Source organism: Lynx rufus, unplaced genomic scaffold, assembly GCF_022079265.1.
Source record: "Lynx rufus isolate CCGP_SWC_20201006 ecotype Redwood Valley unplaced genomic scaffold, mLynRuf1.p SCAF_9, whole genome shotgun sequence".
NCBI classification, from domain to species: Eukaryota; Metazoa; Chordata; class Mammalia; order Carnivora; family Felidae; genus Lynx; species Lynx rufus.
Genome location: NW_025814897.1, coordinates 24,011,030 through 24,030,605, shown reverse-complemented (window position 1 = coordinate 24,030,605; position 19,576 = coordinate 24,011,030). Strand labels below are relative to the sequence as shown.

The following is a 19,576-nucleotide window of genomic DNA, read 5'->3' as shown; positions in this document are numbered from 1 at the left end:
GGAAAGCTAAATAACTCTGGATTGGACATCTGTTGTTTTTGCCTGTTCAGCATCCACCCCCTTCTCGCCTTTTTCTATATAAGAAATGTATTTACGGTTATATCCAATCTCCATTCTTGTGGCTCCAGTGGAGCTAAGGACCTTTGGATTCAGCAGTGGCCAATCAGACTCACAATGAGGGGCAGATTTTGGACTTTCATTAGGACTCAATCTTTCCTCTGAGTTTGCTGAGTGGGTAAAATATAAGCCCAGAGATGCTAAGACTCATCTTTGCTCTGACATGGAAATAGTCCATCCAAGTATCAGGTTGGCATGGAAAAAAGAAGAGGTAAGAGAGGGAGATGAATAGATTCCTGACGACATTTACAAATTCTGCTCTACCTGTGCTTGAAGCTAATGAAGTTACCTCCACAGATGTTTCAGTTATGCGAGTCGTCAAATCCCTTTATTACTTAAAACGATTTGAATTGGGTTTCCATCAGGTACAACCTAAAATGCCCAGCTAACATAGGCCACCTTCAGGAATCAAACTTAGAGACTTGGGTTGCATCGCGTCTATGTCCTCTGCAGATAAGCCAACTGGTAAACCACACGATTATCCGACACCTGCTGTGGGTGGAGTTGTATGCCAATATTCACTGGCAAAACCCCAGCTCCAGGCTTACAACAAACTGTAGGGCAGGACATAGGATCATGAGGGCGTTTGAAACTGGGCATTCCAAAGGATGTGTAGGTCATGCCTTACTAAAAGGGATAGAAATAGTTTGGTTTCGGTGGGATTTAACTTGAGCCTGGAAACACTGATAGGATTTTCATGGGCGGAGCTTGGGAATGAAGGGATAACAGGACAAATTAAAACTGCATGAGAAAAAGGACCTAGGCAGGAAAGTGCTCGTGGTAGGCTGATGGCGAGTGAGGAGACGTGTCCACACACCATTAACTGAAGAGGGAGCCAACCATTACCTGGAGTGCTATAATTATGGATTGATAATTGCCCTGGATTACATATTGCAATGACATATTCCAATTGCTTTTTTCACCTACCGAACTGGAAGGCTACTTGAGGCCGGGCACAGCCTTTCCTTTGTACACCAAGCTCTTGGTACATTGCCCTGTTGTACTACGCATATTCCCAGAAGACGCATTGACCAAAAAAATAGCATAAAGCTGATTGCAACGTTCAGTTGAACATGATCTATCAGAAATTGAGAGATAACATCCTCCACCTGGTGTCAGTACCTCTCCTTAGAAGTAGGTCAGGCAAGTGAGTACATTCATCGCCTTAACCACCAAATGGCCAGTAGCTCTGATACCTGGCTCTTTTGCTTTCCAGGACATTCCTGACCTGACATGCAGGACCTAACAAGGCGCCTTGCTCAGAACTAAGAACTCAATAACTATTTGGTAAATCGAATTGATAAGCCCTGGACTTTGTTTGTTCTTCTGGTCCCTCCAGCTAGCCACACTCTTTGCCTCTCCCCTCGTGACCTTTTCACGTCTTCCTAAAACAGCTATTCCAATGTCTGGTGCAAAGCTGACCAGTGAGTGTTACGGGCAGAATTCTCTGGCCCAAGGTTTATTTCCCAGCATAAGCTGATCATGAGAATCAGCTATGTGTGTACTCAATACACAGGTTATTGGGTCTCTCCTCTGGGAATTCTGATTCATAGGCTTGGATTAGGGTCCAGAGATCAGGGTTCTGGACGAGCACCTGAAGTGACACTTTTGGGCAAGTTTGAGAAGCCCTACAAATTAACAGAGCTGTCCTGCTGTAACATGTTAGCTCGCCATAATCACAAGCAACTGGTTAACTCGTGGAAAAGCAGTCCTGCGGAGTGGGAGAGACCACGGTCAAGGGAATCCACTATCTTGGACTCAGGGCCTAACGCTGACACTTGCCGGCTGGGAGGCTTTGAACAAATTATGTAACCTCTTTGAATGTGTGCTTCTGCCTTTGTAAAAAAGGAAGGGGCACTTGTCTCTTCCCCTCCAATGAATCTAATTAGGTGGTGCATGTAAAAGTGTATCATATATGGGAAGAGTTTTTAGTTTGGTGTCTTGATTGGAAGCAAGAGCCCAAGGATCATCTGTCTGATGGAGGAGACAAGCCTTTTGCCACTGGTTATTTGTAACTATCAGCCCCACAAAACCACTCACTGCATGTTTCACCTCTTTTATGCCAACACACCGACGCCGGAAGGTCATCTCGATAAATAACAATTAGCATTTATTGAGCACTTGCTCTCCATCAGGCAGAGTTCTTCTAGATGAATTATTCAGACTGATCAATGTAATCCTCACAACAGCTCCATGAAATAGGTACTATTTTTATTGCCATTTTGTGTTTTGAGTTGAGAAGAAACCGAGAGGTACCGAGGTATATTTAAATCATCTACCGCGAGGTATCACCGGCGTATCGTCAAATAACCTGTGAGAGGCCGCACAGTTATTAAGAAGCAGAGCTGGGCTTTGGATCCAGACAGTGTGACTCCAGAGTCCCTATTTCTGACCCACGAAACCACATGACTTCTCAAGATGGTGGGTGGTCCCCATATTGATAGGCAGAACACTCAGGGTCTCCTATTATTTACTTCATCATCCCTCTTTTAAAAAAATGCAAAAGGGATCAATAAAAGAGGTAAGTAGACAGGACACAGAAGAGTTGAGGGCAGAGAGGCACCCTGTATGACACTACAGCAATGGGTCCATGTCATTATACATTTGTCCAAACACACAGGATGGACAAATTAAGAGTGAACGCTAATGTCAACCGTAAACTGTAGGTGCCAATGATGTGTCGATGTCGGCTCATAGATTGTAACTAAGTCTCACCTGGTGGGAGATGTGGCTCGTGGAGGAGCACACATGTGCGGGAGCAGAGGGTGTAGGGCCACCCTGTTCCTACCTCTCAGTTTTGCTGGGAGTATAAAACTGCTCTAAAAAAAGCGTATTAAAATAAAACTTCAAAAAGTAGTACTTTTCCTATAGACCACCCTATTGGTCAATAGTTATTACAGAGTATTAGCCCTTGATGGTGTGCTGGCAAACGATGAATCTAGGAGGGGGTCACAGAATAGAGGCCCACCTACCAAATGGGTCCCCACAACCTCCGGGTGCTCTTCAGTTTAAGAATGCCTTTTAGGGGCGCCTGGGTGGCTCCGTCGGTTAAGCGTCTGACTTCAGCTCAGGTCATCTCACATCGTGAGTTCGAGCTCCGCGTCGGGCTCTGGGCTGACAGCTCAGAGCCTGGAGCCTGCTTCCGATTCTGTGTCTCCCTCTCTCTCTGTTACATACACAAATAAATAAAACATCAAAACATTAAAAAAAAAAAAAGGATGCCTTTCAGAAAGGCACACACTATGCACTTGGGTATTGTCTACACCTGGCCATTCACACCTGCATTACCTGCCTAACCTCTAGAGGCACTTGAGTTAGCTCCTTTAATCCAATCTCATCCTTCTAAGAGGAAACAAAGAGCCCAGACAAATGAAATGGATTGCCCAAGTTCAAAGCAAATTAACAGCAGAGCCTGGAATAGATCCCAGCTCTCCCAATTCCAAACCACAATAAAGGAGAGACCACAGCAATGTCCTGGCGATGAGAAAACAAAACAAAATAAAGCAAAGCGAGCATGAAGCACAGACAGAGAGAGTGTGAGGGTGGTTGGAGGCAGGGAACAGAGGCCACTTAACGGTTCCCAGCACCCCTCCGAGTGGACTTGTCCTCGGCAGGGTTGGAGGACAGGACAGGTGCCCAGAGTGGCCACTCTGCCCTCACAGCACCCGGTAATTGCGTGGCCCCCCAGTCCCTTTGTTCATCAAAGCACCCCGCTGGGAAGGTGGGAGCACTTGGAAGGGCCCCTCTGCCCAGTGAGGCAGGAGAGGCGAGGCCGCACTTTAATTGAAGCCGGCAAACGAGAATTCTGGAGCCTGGCCGCCTTCTCTTTGCCCTGCGAAGAAAGGCCGGGGGAGGAGAGCGGCACAAAGCCGTGCACCCTGGGCTGCCTTCAGATTGCCGCCTCAGAGCGGCTTGTAGCTCTGGAGAACTTTTAATAGAAATCTGCCGAATGAAATGGGCTACAGCTGTTTGCCTTGATAAATATATTTTATGCTACATGCCTCAGCCGCCATCTGTTTGCTGATACGAGCACTTCTTCGTGGCAACTAAGGAGAAGTCATCAAAAGGAATAGCAGGAGCCGGGTTTCTGAGCAGGTAGAGAGGGTGAGGCAGACAGGCAGGGAGCCGGTTCCAGGCTGAAAGGGACCGGCCTGGGGATAAAGGAGGCGGCAGAGGGCAGGCGCAGAATCGGGGTGCACTGGACAAGTCAGATAAGCCACCCCACCCCATCCTCTGTCCCAGGATTTTCCAGCGTGCTCGCCTAGAGTCCTCAGTCTCTCTTCCCTCCACCTCCCGCCTTTGGCATCTAAAACGGAAAGCGAGAAGATGACAGGGAGTGCAAGGTGTCTGCCTCGGAGCCAGCACCAGCTGGTGAGCACGTCCAGTGAGCGCCCCACACCTGAGTCAGTCCTGGCCACCAAGAAGTCTGGGGTCCCTGCACTGATTCCACTGTCTGCTGAGCCCACGTCCCCATCTGAGGTGGGTGCAGACCAGTCCCAGGGAGGGGTCGAGGCCAGCGCCCCGAGAGTCATATCACCTATTCTGGGACCACCGAAATCAGGGAGTAGTTTCCCATCACCTCTGCCAAGCCCTGTGGACACACGGTTACCCAGCCCTGTGAGGACTGAAGAAATGGTCCATTATTTGCTTAGAATGGATACGAGGGAGGAGGGGTTTACCTGTTCTGGGTCTCTAAAGCATTTTGGTGAACGACAACAGATTTGTTTACTCTTGAACCATCAAAGCAAGAGAACACAGGAATATCCTTAAGAGAAACCAGCTTCTACAGGGAAAGGCTTCAAAGCCTCGAGATTTCCGATTTCTGAATGCAGAACCTATGTGAATTTCCTCCCTCCCTCCCTTCCTTCCTTCCTCCTTTCCTTCCTTCCTTCCCTCCCTCCCTCCCTTCCCTCCTCCCTCCCTTTCTTCCTTCCTCCTTTCCTCCCTTCCCTCCTCCCTTCCTCCTCCCTTCCTTCCTTCCTTTTTTCCTTCCTTCGTTCCCTCCTTCCCTCCCTTCCCTCCTCCCTTCCTCCTTCCTTCCTTCCTTCCATGCGCAGGGACAAATGTGAGAGGCCAATATGACACACAGCTGTCCTCAGTGGCTCCTTATTTCTGGCATCTCATGGCATCACCCTTGTCTCCCACCCACCAGCTCCTGTCACTCCATGAAGAGAAATGCAGCCTGCCTGGGAAACAGTGAGCACCACACAGAAGCAAACTGCCCCCCAGCGTGTCTCCCCCGCCCCTCCTCCTTCTTCCGCCCCTCCCTGAGTCATGGCAGGGTGGGTACCGCTCTGACCCCTCCTGTTGGCACTAAAAGGGGCAAAGTGTCCTGACCAGCTGCATCCTGGCGCTTCCTTCCTTCTCCTAATTGGCTCTGCAAATCCAGAATGGCCAGGTAGGAGCAGGTTTTGATGCTGCGGGGGAAGAAGAGCAAAGGAACAGCCCAGACACAGGCTGCAGCGAGAGGAAACGCGGATGTGTAATCGTGGAAAACAGGGCACAAGCTTCCAACACATATTAGTCAAAAACAAACTGGACGAAGCACCTGCTGCTCAGTGCACCTCCTCCCAAGGACGTGGGCAGGGTGACTGCTGGTGACATGCTTTGAGACGCTCTGACAGAAGGCACTAAATCATTGTGTACTGAGGATTGTGATTTTCGGTCCAAGAAACCAAGTGCTTTGGACGCGCTTGTGGACTGCTGGCCGTTCATCGGAGCCAGAGCGGGCCTCCGGCTCCATCGGACCACCAGCCCCTGGTATTAATAAGTGTTTCCATGGCACTTGATATTTTACGATTATCTTTGCTAACATGTCTGCCTTAGCAGAAATAACCGGCCAAATGTAAATCCTTCTGCCCCCCACCCCTGCTGCCCGCCAGCCTTGGAGGAAGAGGTCCCGGCTCGCTCACACACCTTGAGAGGAGATTAGTAGGTCTCACCAGATCTCTGAGTTGGCACCCGCTTCTATCCACACCCACTTGCTGGCTCCACACTCATGCTTCCACTCCTCAGTCCTCATTCCAAGTCCAACTCAAGGCAAACTCCACGCACTCATTCACCCTCTTACTCATTCCACAGATACCTGAGCACCTACTGGGTGCAAAACAGCGTAGGCCCTGAAGATACAGCCGTGAACGAAAGCAACAAACACAATAATCCTGTCCCCGTGTAACTTACATTCAGTGAATTACCGCAGCTGAGGGGTAGAGAGTAATTGAGAAGGATATTATTATAGATCTAGCGATCCAATGGCCTGACATCCGAGCAGATATCTGAATTAAATGAGGGAGTAAGTTAGGCTTCTGGGGAAAACCACTGTAGGCAAAGTAGCCAGCAGGTGCAAAGGCTCTGAGGTGGGCACACAGTGTTGAGAAATAGCAAGGAGGCCGATTTGGTTGGATTGGAGCCAGGGCAAGGCATGTGTTTTGTGTCATAGACATGGCGAGAGATGTAACCTTTCTCTCATCAGATGCCCTTTCTTCTCCCACCGGTCCGGCCCCCCGGGCTCACCCTTTTTTGAAATTCTATACTGGCCCTGCCTTCAGTGGTTCATTTGGACCTGCCTAACACCTATTTTGTGGTATTGCCATTTTATGCCTTTATGTTTTCTGTATACATAGAAAAGCAGATGAAGGCTCCCCAGATTTCCTCCCGGATTGCTGTGTCTTTCCTGAGCCCCGTGGTAATCCTATCCATTCTTCCTTTTCGAACATCCTGACCATCTCTCCATTGCCCCCTTGACACCAGGTGTTGAGAAAGAACCACATTCCATCAGGAGCATGTTTCCAGGCACCCATCCGAGTACTCCTTGTGGAGCACATAGTACTCTATCTGCTAGACATTGTGCCAAATTCCGGGGATGAAAAGATGAGCAAGACGGGTTCGCTCAATAAGCAGCAAGTCTAGTGGGCAGGCAAGTTATCATAAAAGTAAATGCTCACAAAAGAAAAAAAAAAAAAAACAAGTAAAGGACAGAGGACCAAGCAATTAGCTGTTAACTCTTCCTGGAGAAGACAAGGAAAGCTTTACGGTGGGAGGACAGTAGAGGTAGGCATTGAAGATGAGTCAGTATGTAACAGGGAGACAAAAGAATGAGAAATGTTAGAATAGGGGTTCTCAAACGGGGGTGATTACAACTTCATGGGACATTTGCTGAAATCTGGGGACATCTTTGGTTGTCACGGCTGGAGGGAGGGAGGTGCTCCTGGCTTCCCCTTAGGTACAGAACAGTCCCTCCAGCAAAAACTACCCTGCCCCAGATGTCACTAACACCGAGGCTGACAGACCCCACGTTAGAGGCAAAGCACCAGGAGAAATAAAGAGCGAATGAAGACAGTGGCAGGACGTGGTCCTAGAAGCGGAGGTTGAGCCAGAGAAACGTCTCATGCCAGACTCTGAAGTTTTACTCTACAGACAATAAAGAGCCAATTAAAGAGAAGTCAGAAATAGATAAAAATTACAGCTGCCAATTACTGAGCCTCTGCTCTGGGCTAGGTGCTTTACGGCATTACCTCTAATTTTCCAAAAGAGAGACAGAGACAGAGAAACCTAGAGGGCATTTATTATTATTTCTACTTCACCGATGAGGAAATAGGGAAACCAAGGCTCAGAAAAGGGGCGCTGTTGGCTCAGGGGTAGTGACAACAAAAGATCCAGATCCAGGTGAGATCCGTCCAGTTCTGGAGTCAGCAACATTGGGCCAAACAGCCTCTTGCGGTCTGATTTTGGGGGGCACTGTGAATCCACACTGGCTCCCGTGGAGAGCTACTCCCACTCATGGGTTATGACCACAGTGCTCTGAACATGGCAGGCACTGAATAAAACCCTTCTGAAGGAAAAGAACACTAGGTAACCCATAGATTTCGTTGGGAATCAGGTGACACGACATATTCTGTGTCCCAGGAAACATGCTTTAATTATTTCTGGAGAACAGTTGAGCATTTGCTGATCTTTCCCTCTTCTTTCTTTCCCTTCCTTCCTCCCTTCCTTCCTTCCTTCCTTCTTTCCTCCTTTCCTCCCTTCCTTCCTTCCTTCCTTCCTTCCTTCCTTCCTTCCTTCCTCCCTTCCTTCCTTTTTCGTGAAAAGATGTGCTTGGCAAACTATGAACATTCACCAAAACTCATTTCTGTTTCCTCCTGGGCACACAACCAAACGACATCCCCCAGCTGCCTTTGCGGCCATGTGACTGATTTCTGGCCAATGAGAACTCGGTGGAGGTGGCTGGTGCAGTATCTGGGTGTAGCCCACAAGAATCTCCCACATGCTATTCCTGCCAGCTTTCCCCACCCACTGCCTGCATAAAGAGGACACGGAGGGCATATAGTTCAGCAGAGATGGAAGGGGCAGAGCCGCCTGAGTCCCAGAAAGCCTGCCCGCTAGCCCATTATCACTGCATTAGGCTTAATGTGAATGGCACTAGCATTGGGTGAAGCCAATAGGATTTGCAAGTTGTCGCTGTAGTTGGATTTACTTGCCCCACCTAAGACAGGGAGCACGGGGGAGAGGTAAGTAACATAGAACTGAGTTTCCCACTTGTACAGAAAATTCAAACACGTGGCTTCTTAGGCGGAAGTCCCAAAGGCAACTCTGGGCAGCGATAGCAGTCATCCAGGAATCAGTGTCCTCCTAAATGTCTACTTCACTATCTCTAGTTACGTGATTCTGTCTTCGTATCGACCTCCAGATACAAACAGATGCCCACACTTCGGGCAGAAAGAAGGAGGAAGGGCACATAGGAATTGCACCCCCCCCCCAGCTGAAGTCAGCCCCGTTGAAAGACTTGCCTAAAAGCCTCTCCTAATGACCTCTGCTCACGTCTGATGAGCCATGCGCCCTTGCAAAGGAGACGGGAAAACATCATCTCTTTCCTGGTATCTTGCCACCCAGGATAAAATCAGAGTCGTACGGGGAAGAGGAGGAGTGGATGTTGTGTGGGAAACTAGGAGTCTTCATTAAAAGAAGGGCGAGAACAGGGGTTTTGAATCAGAAGATTCTGTCCCGGGGCGCCTGGGTGGCTCAGTCAGTTAAGCGTCCCACTTCGGCTCAGGTCATGATCTCGCGGTTTGTGGGTTCGAGCCCCGCGTCGGGCTCTGTGCCGACAGCTCAGAGCCTGGAGCCTGCTTCGGAGTCTGTGTCTCCCTCTCTCTCTGCCCCTACCCTGCAGGCGCTCTGTCTCTTTGTCTCTCTCAAAAATAAATAATAAAAGCATTAAAAAATTAAAAAAAATAAATAAAAAGAGGATTCTGCCCAGACTGCAGGTTCTGTGACTGCTGGCTTCCCCTCTCTGCGCTGGACTGTCTCTGGTTTCAGTGGCCTGTGGGGTAAACGTGTGGGTGGCTAAAATGGCTCTGCCTGAGACAGGACGCTTCCCCCACTCGTCCCCTCCACTCAGGCCAAACCTTGTGCACGCTCGCTATCACCTCATCTCCTGCGAGCCCGTCCCGGCACCGCAAAGCATCCCTCCTCTCCCCCGGTACCCCTTCCAGCACATACTCCCACAGCACAGAGCACCAGGGCTCCTGGGAAGGAGCTGCGTTTGCGCTCCTGAGCGCCGGCTGCTTTTCACCCCTCCACAGTTAACACCATAAAAACACACAATCTCCTGCCATCAGACGAAGCCAATTTCCAAGTCCTGCGTGAAGTTAACGCTGCTCTCTGCCTCTCCCTGCTTAGTGTTGCTAAACGCTGTTCCCTGTGGCACTCGGCACAGGCCTGCAGGGAGAAAATAACACAGAATTAACCTTGAACATAGGTGTGGGGGAGAAACTACAGCTTTACCAAAATGAGGATAATAAAGGGCCGGTAATCACCCCTTTAACGCCAGCGCTTTGGGGTGCCACCAGGGAAAAGAATGTGTGCTAGATTTTCCAGTTGTATAATAGGACTTACTGCAGTCAATTAGTCCCTCTTCTTCCCACCTGTGTGCCCAAGCTGCAATAGCAAAGAGGCAAGTGGGGGAAATGGAAGTCAGCCCGGCCTGGCCTGTGACCCCCCATGAAGCAGGTATAGGAGAGGGGCCATCTGACTCCACGGTGCCACGGGTCACGGATGAAGAAGGCAGGCTCCTATAGCCTAGGCTCTGGTAACAGTGTGCCAGGATTTTAGAAATAGACTTCCCATAGTTTGGTAGAATGCAATGATTTCCCCAAAGATCAGAATGCCTCTTTGGGTTTTGCCCCCTTCTGTTTCATTGAGTCTCATTTCTTTCTCTCCCTCTTTTTTTAAAAAATCTTTTTTAATGTTTATTTATTTTTGAGACAGAGAGAGACAGAGCATGAACGGGGGAGGGGCAGAGAGAGAGGGAGACACAGAATCCGAAGCAGGCTCCAGGCTCTGAGCTGTCAGCCCAGAGCCCGACGTGGGGCTCGAATTCATGGACCGCGAGATCGTGACCTGAGCTGAAGTCGGACGCCTAACCGACTGAGCCACCCAGGCGCCCCTCTTTCTCTCCCTCTTAATGAGAAAGATGAGTCGCCTTCCCCCATCAAGGAGGCTTGGGGAATCTAGAACAGGGCTTCCCAAATGCAAACGTACAGGCACGTCACTTCGGAGATCTTGTTAAGTTGTAGAGCTGAGGGTAGGTCCGAGGGGGTCCTGAATTCTCACGGGCTCCCCGAGAATGCCAACGCTGCTGGTCCACAGACCAGACCTTGACCTTGACATCCTGAACAAATGAACTTGGATTGAATTAAGCAACTGAGACTTGAAGGTATGTTTGTTAGAGCACGGTCTAGAGCACTGTCAGGACCTTGGATGCAAGAACCTATGACCTTTTTTTTTTAAGCTTTGATTTAAATTCCAGTTTGAACACACAGTTTGATGTTAGTTTCGGGTGGACAAGACAGGAATTCAACACGTCCACCTATCGCCCGGTGCCCCTCACAAATAGTGCCCTCCTTAATCCCCTATGTAACACATTCCTCCCCCCCACCTCCCTTCTGGTAACCATCAGTTTCTGAAGACCCCTATGACTTTTATTTTTTTATTTTTTTAACGTTTATTTATTTTTGAGACAGAAAGAGACAGAGCATGAACAGGGGAGGAGCAGAGAGAGAGGGAGACACAGAATCTGAAACGGGCTCCAGGCTCCAAGCTGTCAGCCCAGAGCCCGACGCGGGGCTCGAACTCACGGACCGTGAGATCATGACCTGAGCCGAAGTCGGACGCTTAACCAACGGAGCCACCCAGGCGCACCCCATGACTTTTCGAATTGCTGGTCCCTACAACCTCAAAAGGTCACGAGTCTAAGACTTGGAGACATGTTTGAAGTCGGAGTACTCTGACAAAGAGCCACTCACTACACCAAGGCGTGTAGGATGTGCATGCGTTGTTTCCGAGGGGCGCCGCTGACTTCACACAGGCTGTGAGCAGCTGACTCTTCATTGTATGGCGGACCCGTGGAGAATTTTGTTTACGAGTGGCCTCCCAAAACAGAGGCGTCAAAAGACATAACGGTGTTCCCCAGAGCACAAATCTGAAGGCCCTTTCCTTTTTTTGTTTAATTTTTTTTAATGTTTATTTATTTTTGAGACAGAGAGAGACAGAGCATGAACAGGGGAGGGTCAGAGAGAGAGGGAGACACAGAATCTGAAACAGGCTCCGGGCTCCGAGCTGTCAGCCCAGAGCCCGATGCGGGGCTCGAACCCACAAACCACGAGATCTTGACCTGGGCTGAAGTCGGACGCTCAACGACTGAGCCACCCAGGCGCCCCAAGGCCCTTTCCTTTTAAACTAGCTTCCTAGTGATCACCTGACAGTGTTAGGAATCACAGTGCCCAGCTCGGCGTCCACGACCATCTTCCAAGCACATACCAGGCACCATGCAAAAGGGCATCTCAAGGCTAGAGAATCCACAACAATACACTGAGCCACTTTTTCCGCCCAGCACTTCGCCCCTCATCTGACCTTCCTTCTCTTGTCTCTCTTCTCGTTCTCTTCCTCTCCTAGATGCCGCCAGTCGTGCTTTATGTTGTCTTTTCTTCACTCTTTGGATAGGACATACCCTACCGCCTTCGCAATTACAACCGCGTTGCTTCAGTTTCTCTCGTCTCCCATTTCTGACTTTGGGATGAGAACTCTGTCCTTCAGCCACCTCAGGTAGGCCTCTTCCCCCTCCAGACTTTCTCCCAGGTGATCCCAACCACCCGTGGTTTCAGTTCCCTTCCGTGTGCCGCGGTATCCCAAACTCCCATCTCCAGACCAGAGCTGTCTTCAGCATCCCAGACGCAAACACGCACAGGCGCGTCAGGTTCAAGGTGCTTTCAACGGTGCTGGTCATTAGGTCTGAGAGAATAAAGGACAGGAGGTAGGGAAAGAACTTGCTCGTTAATCTCCCGTCTCATGAAGTGACTCTGTCACCTTCCCACCTGCTCTGGACTTCTGGGAGCCCTCCCCCACTCCTCCTCCTTCTCAGCCTCCTACAGCTCAATCGACAGTTAGGTTCTGGAACTCCCACTCTCCGCATTTTGCTGTGGAACCTGCCATGTTTTAACCATTTCCGTGTCTTCACACCACCTTTCCTCTCCGCTTGGGTCACGTTCCTCCTCTTAAATGGCTTATTGTTAGCCACCTGGAGGACTCTGAGCCCATCTTCCTTAACTCTCCTGCAGGGTTTTACTGTCTGTTACAGAAAGAGCAGCATGGGAACACGAGGGACGAGCGACTCAGCCAGAAAAGGCTCTTTGTATGTTAGAAGTTGTACCTGGAGCTGTATGGTCCTTGGCATTCCTGACATTTAGCCAATGCTGTCGGGAACACTGATATTTTCCCCAGGAGAATAATTCCCAATTATTCCAAGAAAAAAAGAATCACCCCCATGACTCAGCATAGAACGGTAAACTCTGTCCACTCATGATCTTTTTTTTCATCTCTAGAGAGCTTGTCCCTGCAGGTGAAAGTTTGCCACACAAATTCCCCTCTGACTTATTTCTTGTCAACAGGGAGGCAGGAGAGATTAGAGACTGTTTGGCAGAGGTTAATGAGCCCATGTGCCCGCTGTTCCAGAAGCATCGTCTTCCTCCCCTTCTTTATGCCTCTTCTGCCTCTGCCTAGAACACTTCGCACGCAAGGGTCCTTCTAGGCTGTCAGCTTTCTGCAGTGCCTCCTTTCCTGCATATCCCCCAATGCTTTGCAGGAGCTGATAAACGATGCAGACAAGTTACATAATTTCGTGTGAACTAGAATCTCAAGACTTGATTTTCAAATGCTGGGTCTGCCACTTGCCCGCGACGTGCAGGTGGGCAGGTTACGTAACATCGCCAAGGCTCAGTGTGTTCGTTTATAAAACGGATCCCTGCCCACCTCAGTTCTCATGCTAATTATTAAAAGTATTATCAGCATTTTACAAACTCTAAAGTATGCAACCAAAATAAATGCTACCACTAGGGCTGATAGCAGCAATAAGTTATAAACAGGTTTTATTTGTGGGGGTGGTTACAAACTGCTCCAAAAGCATTAAACATTATGAAGAGGAGAAGATCAAGCAGGGAGAAGACGACAGTGAATCATAAAAAGAAGAGAGGTTGATGATGGGTGCTTCGATTCTGGAAGAAAGGTGACAGGAGGTAGCTATGGGAATACAAGCACCATCCGTTCATGTAGACCCGTGGAGGCCCCATTAAGGAGTTTAGATGTTTTTCTGGAGACCCTGGGAGCCATAAAGTGCGCTAAGCAGCAGAGCTTCATGAGGAAGGTTTTATCTAATTAAGTCATTTATGCTGCACTGTGGATATTAGACGTGGGTGGGTCAAGACTGGAAGTAGGGAAAACAACTGAGGACTCTGGCAGTCACCCAAGTGAGAAATGGCATTGGCACGGCTTGGAGAGCGCGGTGGGGATGGGAAGTGGTAGACGGATTCAAGAACTAATGGCCAGTACCGTCCACATGTCACAATCTCATCTCTGAAATCTCAGCTCAGCAACTACAAAGGACCGTCTCTAAGAAGGAAGGCACTAGACTTCTAATCAAAAGATCTGCGTTGTGTTCGATCCCTAGACCGGCAGGCCATTAACTGGCATTAGCTTCAGGCATTTGGGAAATCTGCTAACAAGCCTCAGTTTTGTCATCTGTAAAATGGGGATAATAATAATTGCCCTGCCTCGCTTAGCGGGTAGTTGTCTCTAGTCAGATGTGACACAGGAGGTCTGCTTTATAAATGGCTAAGAACTGCCTACGTTATAAAGCAGCCACCAAACAAATGGAATAGACAGAAGTGGAAAAGAACATTCAGCTCCTCATCTGGGCCTTCTGCCTGATGCTTCCCTGGCCCACCTTGACTTGTATTAGGCCAGGGCTTATTTCCAACGTTCTTGAAATTTTATAAAGCCTTTCGTAATGAGAAAACTTCGCGCGAATCTTATTAGACATAGCAAAGACCAAAATCAGCACAAAGCTCACATAGAAAAGCTTTAGGAAAAAAATAAGGATTTCTCTAGAGGCTCTATATGTGCTTAAATGGCACAGAGAGCTAAATTGTGAAATTACAAATGAGATGTGCAATGGCATATTTGATTATACAGAGTCATCTGCAATGCCTCATAACATGTAAGAAATTTGAGAGACTGTTTATCTGGCACTGAGCTCCAGGAGGAATCTGCAGGAGAACTGGGTAAGCTCTAATAGGGCATTCAGAAGACAGAGGGTGTGCTTTGAGGGGAACCGCATGGGCTCATCTACCCACCTCGGGTCTCAGATCCACTTTCTCCCCCAAATTCCAAAGGCTCACGTGGACTTTAGTTGAATTGCCGTATTTGAGCAGAAATGGAAAGATCATCCCTGTTTCACAGGTAATGAGCCTGTGTCCTAAGACAATTACAAGAGATGGTCTCTACTCTCAACCAGCTGACAATCTAATCGGGTCCACACGATAGGTGCCTGATGCAAATACCCAGCCTCCGTGGCCCGGTGCTAACACGCAGTGGAGAATAGAGACACTGAAGACAGGCAGACTGTAATTACGTCCTGACCGCTGCTTACTGGCCTTGAGGCCCTGGATAAGGTGCCTTAGTCTCCCTGAGCCTTGATTTCTTCCACTGTGAAGCAGGGAAAGCAACGCCTTGTCCTGCAGGGTCGGTGGGATCGAATAAATTGGGCACGAGGGGTGCATACCCAGTGTCCCCCTCCGTTAATATTCCGTGTGCGTTGGGGGTGGTTACTACTCTACAGGTGTAGTGGGGAGCCATGCAGCGAGGCAGGGGTCGCACAGAAGGGAGTACTGGGCCTCCTCTGATTACTGGATCAGAACCATTCTCTTCATCAAAGTCCCAAACATCACTTAGGTACACCTGGGTCCTAGCCGCGGTAGCCCAAGATACAGATGTTTCGGTAACAACCAAAGATTTCTATATTTCTCAAGTACAAGGCAACAGGATCAGACCAAAGCAGGTGACCACCCTGACCCAGCTTCTGCTGGAGCATGCAGACCCGGTCTTCTATTCCCACCCAGCTGGGCCTCAGAGAGGCCCAAAGCTATTTGGCCCGGCTGGCTTCGGAAGACCAGCTTCCAGGGTTGCTGACGTTGCAACAGCACCCAGCAGGCAGGTGTGCGGGCGGGAGGCGCTCACAGGAGGGAACAGATTGAGAAGGGCTTCGGGAAGTCTCCAGCACAGATGCCAAGGCAGAAGGGAAACTCTTCCCGCGCTCCATCCTCCTACCCCTCCCAGCAATTCAGGGACAGAGGCAAGGAATTTGAGATTGGAGCTGTTCGTTTGAATCCAGCAATGTCTAGTGCCTTCTCTTCAAATCTGGGCAGTCAAGGCTGTGACTGTGACCCTGGAGGCCAACGTCAAGGCATATGTATTAAAGCCCCTGTGTGGCATTCTGCACCGCTCCTGACCACGAGGATTTATAATCTGGCTGCAGAAAGCACAGATGAGTTCTGCACAGGTAACAAACACATAATGTGTGTGTGTGTGTGTGTGTGTGTGTGAGAGAGAGAGAGAGAGAGAGAGAGAGAGAGAGAGAGAGAAAGAGAGAGAGAGAAAGAGAGAGCATGTACTGGGATAGGGGGGCTAGATTTTAATTTGACTTAATTCTTAATCATTATTAAAAGAATGAGGATGGGGCGCCTGGGTGGCTCAGTCGGTTAAGCGCCTGACTTTGGCTCAGGTCGTGATCTCATGGTTCGTGGGTTCGAGCCCCGCGTCGGGCTCTGTGCAGACAGCTTGGAGCCTGGAGCCTACTTTGGATTCCGTGTCTCCCTCTCCCTCTCTCTCTCTGCCCATCCCCCGCGGCTCTAACTCTCTCTCAAAAATAAACAAACATTAAAAACAAACAAACAAAAAAGGATGAGGATGGGACTTGGAGAAAATAAGGAAATAGGACAAAGGTTAAAAAAGAAGGCTTTTTCCTGTTGGACCCTCCTGTTTTCCCTCAGGCCATAGATACCGCCCAAGGAGAACCTACAACATTTCCTCATATTGTCCCATTTTATAATTCATACACACCCATGCACACATGCAGGATTTAAGTAACATTTCTCAGCTTGGGGACACGTTGCTTAACCCTTTGTCTTAGAACTTGACATAGAAATATACGTTAAGAAATTTTGGTTATAAGACCCTCCCAGATAATCAAACCACACACCTTTCCAGATTCTGCTGTCTCCCCTAAATCAATCAACAGGCAGGTGTTAAATGCCCACCAAGGGCAATGTCCTGTACAAGAACTTCCAGAAGACACAGGAAGGTCTGAGATTATTTTCTCCGCAGCTACAATCAATCACAAAGCTCTACTGATTCACTCCGCTAAATTTATCTCTGATCTGCCAATTCCTCCCTCTCCCCAATGCCCTCATCATCTTATTCCCAGACCTCCAACTGGTTAGCCCAGTTTCCAGGTCCTCCAAGAAGACTCCCCCAACCCAATCCCAATCCCTGGCTTTGTTCAATGTTCTCCATCGTTGTCCTGAGACCTTGAGTTTACATTTCTTGCAGCGCTTACCACATGGTATTAAAATAGTGCTATTAAAATAGCTTTTGGGTCTGTCTCTGACGCTAACCTGGTTGCAACTTCTTAAAGGGCTCTGTAAACCTTTAGTGTATAACACGGCGCCTCCACTCAGTTGACGATCCAGTGCTTAGCCTCTGTCGTACATAGCATGTGTTACTGTGCTACAATGACTTATGTAGCCAGCCGGCCACCTCACCCAGCCAACTGTGGGCTCCATCAGGACAACACCTAATTCATCTTGGAATCCCCAGCGTCGAACGCAATGCTTGGTGCCCAGTTACAAACAAATGAAAGAATGAATGAATTACACATGAATGAATAAACCTCCGGATTCCCTATGATTTCTCTGAGGCTCTTTCTAATTCTAAAATAAGAGTTGATGTGTACCACATGAGTGCACAGACAATAAACACTATTATATCTCTCGGGAGGGGAAGATCACGTTCAGCTGGAATGATTGGGGAAGATTTCAAAGAGAAAATGTGAGTTCAGCCAGGACTGAAGGATGGGTAGGATCTGGGGGTGTGGATGGGGGGGTGCGGGTAGAGGGAGAACCTTCCAGGAGGAAGGAAGAGCAGCAGCAAGGGTGCAGAGTTGAGAAACAACAATCCTGACAACCACCAGATTTGTTTTCTGTGTCTGATCCATATGGAAAAGGGAGAAACGGCATGCACGTCAGCACTGTCAGAGCTATTGTGTCACCTGATGTGCTCTTCACATCTGATCTTTCATAATTAAAGTTTCTGGGGTGGGGGCGGGAGGGTCGTAGCGTGACCGCCTGTCCCAATTTGCCTGGGCTTCGTGGGTTTTCGGGACTCAGGACTTCCAGCACTGAAACTGGAAAACCCCAGACCAATAGGAATGAGGTGGTCACCCTAGCCCCCAGGAAGCTACGGAGCCACTGAAAATAACCAAATGAAGCTTCTAGAACCACTTCGCCCCTCTCCCCCTCCCGTGGATCCTGGCTCCTGATGTATTTTCTCCTCTACAGACAACAGGAAGTGGTTTTACAACTGAAGGAAAATGATTTACCGTCTCTAAGAAACGTTCTCTCATGGCTTCCCCTCCTGATTGAGGTGCCCCACCTCAATGCTACCATATGAAAATTGCTGTCGTGCGTTCACCAATTAACATGTGGCAGTGATCCGTCTACATTCCCCCAACCCACAATAAACCCTTTGCTGCCACGGACTGTGCCTTATTTATTCTTGCAGCCTCAACAGAGAGAGCACTGCCAACCACCCCGTGCATATTTGTTGAGGGAGTGGATGCATTCATTGGTTGGTTTCCTGGCTGGCTAGGTAATTGTGACTCGTTAGTTGAATATTCCACAGAAACTAGTGGATCAATCTGACAGTGACTAGTGTAGACCCTCCTGGGAACAATCAACTCTACTCGCAGTCCTCCATTTTCAAAGGAAGATTGAGGCAGCTTTTGCTGTTGAGTAGAAATACATCGTGTGGCACCAACTTATAGTCTTAGGTACCAGTTCTGTGAGGCTGAAGGGTAAGCAAGCCTTAGGCCACTGAGGCTCCTAACTCCCCAGACGCTCTCTTAGGTTCAATGATGAGCCAAACAGCTTTCATAATGGTCCCTGCTGGTGCGGCAGCAGAGCCCAGAGGTGGCAGCCGGTGGCCAGCCCTCTCTGCAGACTTGTCGGAAGCCTTGGCCCCAGTGGGCCATTAGGCTCCAAGCAACTCTTGCTATATCATGCTGAGATTTGGGGGAAGAGATGAGCTGAAAGGGGAGAAATTCCAATCTGGATACAGGAAAAAGAACATAGGGATGAACCAATGTCAGCTAACTGTATTCTGCCCGGTTTTTATTTCTAAAACCTTCAAACTGGGGCGCCTGGGTGGCTCAGTCGGGCAAGCGTCCTACTTCGGCTCCGGTCACGATCTCACAGTTCGTGGGTTTGAGCCCCACACCGGGCTTGGTGCCGGCAGATGAGAACCTGGAGCCTGCTTTGGATTCTGTGTCCTCCTCTCTCTCTGGCCCTTCCCCACTCGCACTGTCCCCGTCTCTCTCAAAAATAAATAAACATTAAAAAAAATTAAAAATAAGTAAATAGATAAAACTCAAACCTACAGAAGGTCGAAAGTATAGTAGGAGTGAAAACGCGTATACCTTTCTTTCCATTCCATTCCCTAATTGCTAACATTTTTGCTCTATTTGCTTGAGATGCCTCTGAATGTTCTTGCTAAACCTCATGAAAATTAGTTATAGATGCTTTGAAATTTGACCCCTGAAATATGATAGCATGCACCTCCTAAAAACTAAGCATTATCTTACATAAACACAACTGGGTTTTTTTCACTCCCAAGACTGTTATCTCCCAAGACATTGATACAGTAATAGTATCTAATAGTTCGCCCATGTGAAAATTTTCCCAATAGTCTTAGTAAGAGTCTTTATAACATTTTTTTCTGACCCAGCATCCAGTCAAGAATCACCTGCTCCATTGTCGTTCTCTTTGGTCTGGTTCATCTTTTGATCTAGAACAGTCTC

At 48.7% G+C, this 19,576-nt stretch overlaps 1 non-coding gene across 1 annotated transcript; it reads left to right on the top strand.

The window, feature by feature from the left end:
• The first annotated feature begins 16,183 nt into the window (after positions 1 to 16,183).
• Positions 16,184 to 16,268, top strand: TRNAQ-UUG (transfer RNA glutamine (anticodon UUG)). The gene has a single exon. It is a non-coding gene; the product is annotated as a tRNA-Gln (tRNA).
• Positions 16,269 to 19,576: the final 3,308 nt, after the last annotated feature.